This window comes from Prunus dulcis, chromosome 6 (assembly GCF_902201215.1).
Source record: "Prunus dulcis chromosome 6, ALMONDv2, whole genome shotgun sequence".
In the NCBI taxonomy this organism is placed as follows: Eukaryota; Viridiplantae; Streptophyta; class Magnoliopsida; order Rosales; family Rosaceae; genus Prunus; species Prunus dulcis.
Window position 1 is genome coordinate 14,963,587 of NC_047655.1, and position 11,560 is coordinate 14,975,146.

An 11,560-nucleotide genomic window follows, 5' to 3' on the forward strand; every position below is an offset into this window, starting at 1 on the left:
TTGCTAGGTGATGGTGAAACCCTAGTGCTTTTATAAATTGGTATTTAAAACTTTTTCCTTCAGTCGTATTTGTTTTTGTTTAAAATTTGCTTTTAGTACTATACTACAATAGCCTTGTATTCTTGCAAGTATTTTATATGATTTTAACCCTATTTGCACAGGTACTAAAAATCCTATCAATGACCATTCCAAAAGAATGGCTTGTATCATTCTGATATGTATTCATGAATTATTAATGCAAATTTCATAAAATTGCGAGTTGAATACATTGACAATATACTGCATAGATTAAAGTCAAATAAGAACAGAACATGGGTATAGTAGTGATCAATATGATGCACGCCTGTTGCGTAGCAAATGATATGGATTGAAGTCCCAAAAGGACAATCCATTTACATGCCAATATTAATACGGTGCCCGCCTAATGCTAGCAAATTATATAGTTTAAAGTCCCAGAAGGACAATTAATTGACATGTATATATTAATTTGTGGCATGCCTGCAACATGACAGATATATGGGTTCTAAATGTTCCAACTTCCTAAATGGAGATTATCCACGCCCTACTATAAAATAACGCTCCATTGGAGGTTAAGATCCACATTCTCATATAATTCATCCTATAAGAGATGTCTGTCTGGAAAGAGACAATAAAAAGATGTCTGTCTGGAAAGAGACAATAAAAGTCCCTTAAGTGGCTTGGGTACCCAAAAGCAAAGAACTGTTCATAATTGATGCATGCGCATGCACATGAGAATGGTGGGATCACGAATTGATGAATGATAATTTTTAGTTTTGGAGTAGCTACTCAAATCATTGGCCATAAATGAAAAGAGGCAATTCCATTCCAGATGAGAATAAACGTGAAAGAACAAACCCATGATACGAACCCCAAAGAGATGTTAACCTTGAAGGTTACGCATGAGTGTTGGAATAAAGAGGAATATATTCACTTTGTATGACACAATGTTTCTGGTAGAAACAAGAAATGTTGGTTTACAGATGCAATCGTTCCTTCTTACTATGGGTTATGTGGATTATCCATTAGGCACTTAAATGATTTTTCCCAAAAGTATACTGGACCGGACATCATATTTTCCAGATAGAGCTCAGCTCCATCACCACCACTTTGGGATGATGTGAGACATATTTGATGCTATCTCCACATAAAATCATATACGGGCATATTCTTTTCAAGTGAACTTACAAATAGCCCAGGTTTCGTTTGATTCGCGACTCTGAAAATTTCTGTGATTTACATAGAGATAGCTCACTGGAAATATATTTGCTTACTCAACTACATGAATTGTTGATGGCTACATCATCCACTCAGTTCGAAAGATCTTTCCTCTAGAAAGATAGTCATGAAGATATTCTTCAGGGAAAACATCCAACAATATTACAAGATTGACTCACAGAAGTAGTGTCAACTATGACATTCAGAAAGATGATCAACAATATGGCTTAAAAGATATTTTGCCAAGCATCAGAGGGAGCATGTTGTCGATAAAGATCTTCACACACTGTACTTTTTTTCCTTCGTCCAGGTTTTTATCCCACTGGGTTTTTCCTAGCAAGGTTTTAACGAGGCAGTGTCGCACGCATGTCAATATACACATAATTTTATGTTACACATGGTTATGTACTCTTTTTTCCTTCGACCAATTTTTTGTCCCACTGGATTTTACTGGCAAGGTTTTTAACGAGGCATATTCCATACATTGTGGTCTCCAAGAGGGAGTGTTGTAAAGAAAGTGATGGAACCCACATAAAGAAAAGAAGGAAATAATATTCAAAAAGCTTAATGATGATGTTCGAAGCCATCCAATTTGCCTATAAATAGGCTTCCCATTTCTTAGCAAAACACACCAATGGAGAAGAGAGGAAAGAGAGGAAGAGAAGAAAGGAAGAGTGAGAGGAAAGAAGAGAGAGTGTGAAATCTGAGTGTTAGTGAGTTCTATTTGAGAGAATTCTGTCAATGTAAACACCAAAAGAGCAAATACAATTCTACTCCCAATATTCAGTGGTACTTTTCATACTCTGATTATTTTATTTTTATAACAACAAAGTGTTTTCTAATTCTTCTTTATAACAAAAGAGAAAGGTTCATTGCAAATGTGAACGGTGATCACAGTTTAGTTGGATTTTTTTTATTTAAAAAAAAAAAAAAACATTCGCTCTGCTTGAGATGAATTATTCGCGTGGAACAAAAGAAAGCACAACCGCCAGGTTTTTCATTAATTTGGATCCCCACTAGATTCTCCATTTTTTTGTCCTTGCATTTGTGTAGTTGAATTATTCATGTCTCGGATTGGTGTTTGTGTTGGATTAACTTAACATCTTAATTGTGTTGAGAATTCCAGGCGTGAGCTTGCAAGGAACCTTTTCTTTTTGCAAATATTGAAGAATAACTGGATGACACATCCTTAATTTCACAGACAATGAAAAGTGCCAAATTTTGAGTCCTGAAAATACATGAATAGTTGTATTTTGGAGGGTGGAAATTTGAGTTTAGCCCCAACATGATTGGAGATGGTCTTAAGGACGTCACTCCTCAAATACTTGTATCTAGTTTAATAATTTTTCCTTGGATGTTCTTTATAGAATTACATTTAACCGTAAGATTCATTGCGGATTTTCTTTGTAAACTTTTAATGTTCTTATAAAAATAAAAAGGAGAGTGGGAAAGAATCATATGAAACGAAAACCTGAAACCAATTTAAAGAGTTCTCTGTGTTCTTTTCCTTTTTTTCTTTTAAAGTTTTGAGTTTAAGTTCAGCTCTCTCTGAACAATCATCTTTGTCCATTTACTCTATAAAATAAAAACTCACAACCAAACACAAAAATGTTACAAAACGTGCTCATAACCAATAATGAATTATTTTGAAAAGCCATTTTGTATAAATTAATCAGGATAGGAAAATCTAATTCAACATCCTGAATCCTAGCTCCGCCTTTAAAAAAAATCAAATTTGTAAATGAAACCTAATCTCAAAAAAATGATGCATGACCAGGATTACATCACACTTATAAGTGCTCAAGTTCTGCATTTCTTAGTATTCCAAATGTAGAAGATAAATGCTTCATTGACTTGCTCTCGCTCTTAATTATTTATACCCTCTAGGTTCTCAACCTTGGCTTCCTTGATTTCTTCAAGCTACCTAGTATGCCATCAATTAGCTTGTCCTTTGTGATCACCAGAGTCTGGAACAAAAGGGTAGTTCTTTTTAGATCTTTGCTTCCGGGCATGGTTTCCCAAAGAAGCACCACTCATGGTGCCAACTCCAGATGAAACAGATAGCTTAGAAACATTTGTGGAATCAACCAACCCCTCAAAATTCTCTGACATGTCCTTGCTACTTCCGCCATCCTTACCACTGTACCACGAGTCAAGGATCAGCAATAGGGAGCTATCTTCCTTGTTCACTCTGGCTGCGCCTTCTCTTTCTGATTCAGTTAAGGGCGAAGTCTCTCCTTCTGAATTTGACAAGGCGAAGTCTCTCCTTCTGAATTTGAATTTGACAAGTCGTCTGAGAGGGACGGTTCATAATCAAAACCTCTTGATCCTATTGCCTTCCTCCTTGATGCTACTTCCACTTCGTTTTTGTTCGATGTGTTGGCGACAGGGCCCAGCTCTTCCCAGGGTGAGTTGCTAACATCATCCTTGCTTGACACATTAGATAATTTACTATCTGAATTAGCCAATGTACGACTGAGAGTATGTTTTTGGATATTGGGAATAGAAGTGTCCATAGCAAACATTTTTGGAGTCTTACAAGCAGGAATGATGTAAGAGGACTCTAGTTTAACTCCAGGCATCGTTTGCAACAAGGATGCCAACTTTTGATAACCAAGCATAGGCAAATCAAGGTGGTAGCCATATCTATCAAGAAACAACTTTCAGAATAAACCCATGTTATATCCTTCTGGGTACTCTTTCAATATCTCATTTACAAGCTTTTGACAGTGGGCTATTATCTCACTTCTACAACTGTCGGAGGGTTTCTTTTTCTCTCCATCATGCTCTGGTTATCTTTGTATGTCATGCAGTGATGGTTTATTCAAAAAGATGGATCTCAACCTATTTGTAATATTAGAATGATCTAAAAAACTCTTTCCATCACAATGGGTGAGTTTGAATGGTGACGTCTGGGAGGGGCTTTCTTCCACCCATTTCTTTTCTGATATTAACAAATCTATCAAGTGAACGTGATCACCTTTGTGGAGAGATCTAAGAAACAAAGGTCCTTCCTTTTGAAGATTCAGTGCCATATGTTCCCTGTAACAATTGAAGACACAAGGATAACATTACTATACAAGTTTAGTAGCAACTTCCGATGAAATCAAGTTTAAACAACACTAATATCAGCAAAAGAATCAATTTGGGTTCAACTATTACCAATGACCAGATATTTGAAAATCAACTTTAGTATGAGCAAGGATCATTGAGAACTGTTTAAATCTACAGGAGTGTGAATAGTAATTTGAAAGCAAAATGGGTGTTTAAAAGAACCTATCTTCAGGTTTCTCATACTTTTTGCAATCTCGAAATGGACTGATCAACCTTGTATCCTCAATGAAAGACTACACCCATAATTAAATTCTATTGGACCTCCTTGATGCAATTCAATTAACTCAACTTCAAAATTTTCTGCCTCATGGACAAATTCATAATGGATCCTTTTTTCCTTCTTGATTTTTAATTTGAAGAAATTATCTCAGTTATTTTCATTCCAAAAGATTATGATATATCCAAGACTTTTGAAGGGTTGAACTTTCATACATGCACATACATATAAGGAAATTTTATCTTTCCAAACTTACAATTTGAAATTTGATTTCAGTCTAACAACATACAGGCCAGATATCTAGCAAGAGAACACTACCCTATGTACGCACACATGCATGCATACATACATCAACATATATATGTATTAAATTACAAAATCTAAGGACCTAAAGAGCCAGACAAAAAATCAAGAAACAACTTAGAGAATCCCTAGTTCTAGAGTTGGACAGAATTATCTGTGATGGGAAAAAAAAAAAAAAATAGGAAGTTGGGATCACTTTTTTTAATCATAAAAAGAATTCCATAACACAGAGAAACACAAACGTGAAGAGTAGAACTGGGCATGTGTATGTGTTTGTATAATTCACAAAAAAGAAGAGAAAAAAGGAGTAAATGCAACCTGGTCCTCGATTCGGAAACAATAACTGATCCTTTAGGTGTGTCCATGAAAGATTCCATGTCGCCCCAAAATGAATCCGTCGAAAAGAGCATGTGCTCTTGAGAGTGAGTGTTCATCAGGGTTGGTCTGTCACAGGATTGATCACTCAATTTATCAGAGCTCGGGATACTTCTCCGGAATTTACACCAGTTTACTATCTGACCAAAAATCCCTTGACTTGTTTTAGATTTATTAGCATAAACCTCATAACTTGTCGTAGTTTTGTTGTCCTTATCTAATTCATTATAGGATGAGGAAGATGAAGTAGGAGATGCTTGATCAACAACCTGACTCATTGATCCCACAGACTTTTCCTTATCTTTTCTTTGTCTAGAGTTACCAACAGAAGTACACTGTTTCACTGGGGTGTCATCGTCTTCCTTCTCAGTGACATTATCAGAAGTGTAATGTTTTTCCTGACTGTCATTACTTCTAGTCCCTGAAACATTATCACTACAGCCAAACCATTTTCTCCAAATCCTCTTAAAATAACCCACCTCAGATGCAGAATCTTGTGCAACCGCCGAAGGAAAATGAGGCTCAGTATCTAAATTTTTAGCCACTTTGACAAACTTCTCATCAATGGGCATTAAAGCCTTCACATTATCAGGGGAATGAGTGGACAGTGACTTCTCATCAAGTGGAGAAAGATGTGGTTTTGCTGAAGACTTCACATTCTCAGGGGAAAAAGCCAATAGTGACTTCCCATCTGACTTAGGGGAAAAGGGATGTTGCAATTCTATAGGGTCTCCCACATTTGGTTTATGGGATATAGGTGATGACAACTTTCCATTTGTACTTACATAAATAGATTTGTCCTCATAATCTAACTGTGAAGCTAAACTGAGATCCAGCCTCCATTATCACCACTGGACTCTATGGGCATACCTACATTGGACTGACATGGTTCAGATGATTTTGTGCTTCCACCATGTACAAGAAAGTTTCCATCACCTACTGATTGGAGCTTTAAAATATGTGGCATTGATAAAAGAAAGCGGGAAAACTTTTTATACCCATAGAAGTCTCTATCTAAACTCATATTACATTTTCCAAGCTCCATGCGAAGGTCTATAATGGAGATTCCTTTAGGATGTGAGTTAAATATCTGACGAATTTGCTTCTTGACCGTATTTGGAATTGGATGAGGCTTAGACTCTGAACCAGGTTCAGACAACTTCTCAGTCTATGAACGTGCTGGCTACTCAATGACTGAGTACGAGTCTTCAAGAGGCACCTTGTAATGGCCATACCAAGAACCATAGGGACCATCAGGTGGTTGGTTGAAATACTTTCCAGTGAGGTTTTCACCTGTAAGCAAAGCATGCCATGGCCACATGATACTTTCAGCACTACAGAGGACACCAGGAGCATTTTCTGGACTTGCTAGCAATATATTGTAGTTGTTCAATCTTAACCTGTGCAAAATGGTAGCAAAATCCCTATCACCAGAAATTAAGAAAAGATGTGCTGGTGGGGGATTTTGAGAAACCCAATGCATAAGATCTACAAGAAGAGACCTATCAGCACTGTTCTTTCCACCTGCACTAACAAAAACATTTACAATACAATATGGTTAGGATACAAGAAAAAAGTTGTATAATTGAATGTATGTCTATGCGCACAGACATGCATGGGAATGCCATGTTAAACACATTTCAAGTTGAAATTTTATTTTGAAAAGAAAAACCAGTAGTGAACTTTACTTCAGAAGGTACATTAAGCATTTACCACCAGTATGACATCTTGCATAAAATGATGACATACATAAAACCATGGGTGAAAAACTTATATGTTCTGCATAAAATTTTGTCATCAGATATGAAAGGAAAAGTACTCATGACCTGTATTCAATATCTGGAATTTTATTGAAACTATTAGTAGATAAAACACCTTCTTTACTAAGAACAATAGCATGAGAGAAATTTTCTTCCTTACTTCAATTGCAAGTCACATATCTTAAAATGTTCTCTCCAATAAACAAGCAATGACTAACTTTGAATACAAACGAGCCCAAAGATAAAAGCAAAAAATTAAATAATCCGTCATGTACAAGGATCCTAGATTTATATTCAGCATATTATAGTATAGCCTACTGTCCAAAAGAGTTGCATGCGGATCAAAGGCAATAGTTGCAACACTTAAAAGTGGTTATATACTTCAGAAAACCTTAACCAAATTCATGTATAATAGAATACTAGTATTAGTTGACAATCTCAAAATTAACAGTATGTTTGATACTTGACTATTGGAATGTTTATAGCTAACTATAAATGGATGAAGTTTACAATGATTAGAGATAGTCAACCTCGAGATCTGCAACGGTTAAATATAGCTATTCTTCATACTGACAAGTACAAATACCCAAGTCCCCATTTGCGGACTTGAGAGAGAACCCTTGAGAAAACAAGCCTTGAACACTTCATTCATACAAAGGGGAGATTAAATTTGAACATCTATTAACTTTACTACAAATTGTGATGTGAGCATCAAAGGAAAAAGAAAATTATTGCTCCAATTGTGCAGCAATGCCAGGTCAATGCTACATTTATGCATTGTTAGATTGATAGCCATATCTACATCTTTTCTTTTTTCCTTCAATGTTCTTTTGATTTCATAAATTTAGGGACTCATAGTCATTTTGGTTTTCCCAATTAAGTCCTATTTTCTGTACTATGTTTGTATACCTGCCCACCTGTTAAATAAAAGTGATAAAACTACGTAGTGTTAGAAACCCCTCCTCACTCTCTGCTTGAATTATCACAAGATGATAAAGAGGGCCGCACTGGGCCAAGAATGATTTTCTGTAGCTGTTCTATTAGGGCTTGGCCTCCCTGTAACCAGAAAATAAAAAGATCCAATCATACAGCACTAGAGGCTACTATTACATATATCTTATGCTATTGAATCTATATGTACTGGTTTGTTTCCTTGCTGGAGGTACAAATTGCTTTCATCCAAGTTATAGCAACCAAAATAAGTCAAAGTGGATTATCTTATTTTTGTTAGCCAACAAGAGACTCTAAATGCTTAAGCTGTTAGGGACTAGGCAACCAATGTGCAACCACAGGTTTTGAAGATGAGACCTTAGCCTTCAAATTGCAAACTAACAAAATGCAGCCCCTTTGGACATGTGGAGAAGCAGACAGAGAAAAACATATGGATTTATCCTCAGACTGCACCTTGCAAACTAACAAAGTGGGACTACAATTTTAACTAGAGCTCTAATACCATGTTAGGCAGCCACTGGACCCTCAAAAAATTACACCTTTAACTGCTTAACTGCGTTCTCCTTTAGTGCTATGATTGGTCACTCTATGCAGCCATAACATGCTTATTCTTTTTTGTCATAATACTGTATATAACCTTATCATCATTGAAAGACCAGATACACAACTGCAGTCACCCAGTTACTTTATATACAATTTTCTCATGCATTCTTCCACTTAATCAACCCCTATCACACCATTTGCACTCACACGATACAATTACAGATGTGCACATATGAGTATAGGCTACTTTATTTCAGCATTGCACCACATAATTCCCAAATTTAATTCATTTGCAGTAACTTTTAAGTTGTAATTAAATAATTCAAAAAAGGAAAAATGAGACTAACCGAGAGGAACGTGAGTAAGATTGACCCCAGTAGACGACAAGGCCTCCTCGTTGAACCTCGATAGCTACAACATGTCCCCGAAAGCTGTGATCTGAATGGGGCCCTTTATCCCACTGGTCCTGATAGCCCTGGTGATCGCATGTGATACCTTGAACACGTTGACGCCGGCCGGCAAATGGCAGTTCTCAAAGTCCCACCAAACCGAAATCCTCACGTTCCGAACCTCCTCATCATGGCGTTTGAAAGAAGAGTGACTGTGAAAATGGTGACCTGAAGAAAAGGTTGAAAAGTGAGAAATCTGAAGAAAAGGAGGAGGAGGAGGAGATAGCGAGGAGGAAGAGAAGCGGTAAAGGGTTCTTAGAGAGATGGGTCTCATGGTGGGTGGGATGAGAATTCGGGTTAAGATTAGGCGAAAGGGTTTTGGGGTGGAAATGACTGGAATGAGAAATGGGTTCTATCATTTCATGGTGATTATTTGGATTCGGGAGTAGGGAAGAAAAAATTTGAAGGTTCACTGAGAGTCTGAGAGTGAGGGTTTTAGGGTGGAAGAGGAAGACGATCTAAAACCTCTTGGCACATGCTATGCACATGGTTGGGCTCTAAAAAGATTTCGTGTCACGGGCCGCATGTTCATATATTGTTCTGAGTTTGAACACAACAAAAGCTCGGGCATATGTTTCTTGTGTTGAGGCCCATCATAATATTTATTTTGGGCGGTGCCAAAAGGCCCAAGCAACAACTTCCTCCCATACCCATTCCCTAAGGCATTCCTTTCATGATAACTCGTCCACGTGTTACTAGGATACGGTCACGTAGTATAATTCGTACACATATTATAATATATATAGATGATATAGTTATAATTTTTCACTTTTAGGATATAATATCAATAAATATCAATTTATATTATAACACGTTCATGAGTTATACCACAAAGAATGCAATCTTCAGTTCTTTGGTTCCAACTATGACATCCACATCCAGGATTCCATGAGTCTTGGTGATGTCCCCAGCAAAGTTGGTGACAGTCAAACGTGTTGGAATTAAATCCTTCTCTGTTCTGCCCATCTTGCTCAACAATCTATGATGTAGAAGATTAATAGCTGCACCTCCATCTACCATGACTTTGGGAATGGGAACACCCCCAAAGTTTGCTGTTATGAACAGAGGTCTGAGGTGATTAGCCATCTCCTTGGTAGGTTTGGAGAAACAAAGCTGTTCTGCAGCCAGTTTCATGGCAGTTCCGCCTGTCTTGGCAATAGGTGTTTGCTGTTCTGGTGCTTCCTCTGCCTTTGCCAACCTGCACTCAAAGCTTTCTTGAGAAAACATGTCTCCTTCCAGAGTGTTTTCTTGTCCTTCTGCTGCCCTGAATTTCTCCGGCAAGATGAACACCATTTTGATACCTAGATCACCCTGCAAAAGGCTTTTTAATTCTATACCGAAAGCCTTAGTTTCTTCATATAGCTCTCTGTCATACTCCATCTGTTCTTGCCCATATTCTTCTGTACAGTCTTCCTGTTCTCCTGTTTCGAGGAGCCCAATTTGGTCATCTGTAGATGGCTCATAGTCCAACTACTCCTCTTCATACTCTTCAGTCCAGTCTTCTTGTCCTTCAACTAGAATAGGTTTGGATTCACCTTGTATTTGTAAAGGCTCAAGCTGATTGATTGGGGATGAGGCAGGATGGGTAGAAGGTCTGCCTCGAGATTCTGTCTTTATCAACTTTTGTGGCTGACAGGTTGTTTGTTCTGCCTGAGGAGCTATTTCTGGACTCTTCCCTCTTCTGGCAGAACTGGTCCCTAGAAGTGCCTGTGTGTTATCTCTATTCTTGAGAAAGGTGCAGTACTGCCTTTGAATTCTCCTCTTCTGAGTTCTGGTTAACTCCAGAGTCGGTCTACCGCTCTTTCCAACAGAATACCATCTACCTTCTATGACAGTTGCCAAGGGCTTTTCATTCATGGGCATCTTGATTGGTATTTCTTTCTTTGGCTGGTCTACCATTCTCTTATTGTGCTGAGCAAGCCTAAGATATTCCTTTTGTCTGGCTATGTCTTTAGATGGAACCGAAACTGGACTCTGTTGGTATGATATTCCAATCCTGTCAAACAAGCTGGGTGTGGGCTAATTCTACCCGTCTAGAATCACTTCTAACTCACTCTCACACTTGCACCTGCTGCACAATACTACCCCAGCGGAGATAGTTGCCTTTGGCCTTTGATTAGCCTCCCTCATGACTCTTCTGCCTCTGCTGGAGCTAGCTTCTGTTGCTGTCTTGCTTCTCTTCTGTTTTGGCCAATTTAAGTTGACCATGTTGACTTGTGGCTCGGGAAAGGGATCTGTTGTAACTGATGGAGGTTTTTCCACCATTTTTAGCCTTCCTGCTTTTATTCCTTCTTGTATGACATCCCTAAAAACAACACAACTTTTGGTGGAATGGTTCCAAGAGTTGTGCCACCTGCAATACTGTCTGCCCTTAAGTTCTTCTGGCTTGGGCAACCTGTGGGGTGTCTCTATTGCCTTCTATAGCAACATTTCATCAAACAAAGCATCAACCTTGGTTAGATCAAAGGAATAGACCTTGTTATGTGTTGGTTTGTTTGGAACAAACCCTCCTATGAATGGTGGCGGCTTCTGATCCTTTGGTGGCTTTGTAAGAGCCTTGCAGCTGATGGGATGTTTCAACTTTGCCATTCTGCCACTGCAATTTCGCTTTC

At 37.9% G+C, this 11,560-nt stretch overlaps 1 pseudogene; it reads right to left on the minus strand.

Moving 5' to 3' along the window:
- Positions 1–3,171: 3,171 nt before the first annotated feature.
- Positions 3,172–6,782, minus strand: LOC117630341 (annotated as a pseudogene).
- Positions 6,783–11,560: the final 4,778 nt, after the last annotated feature.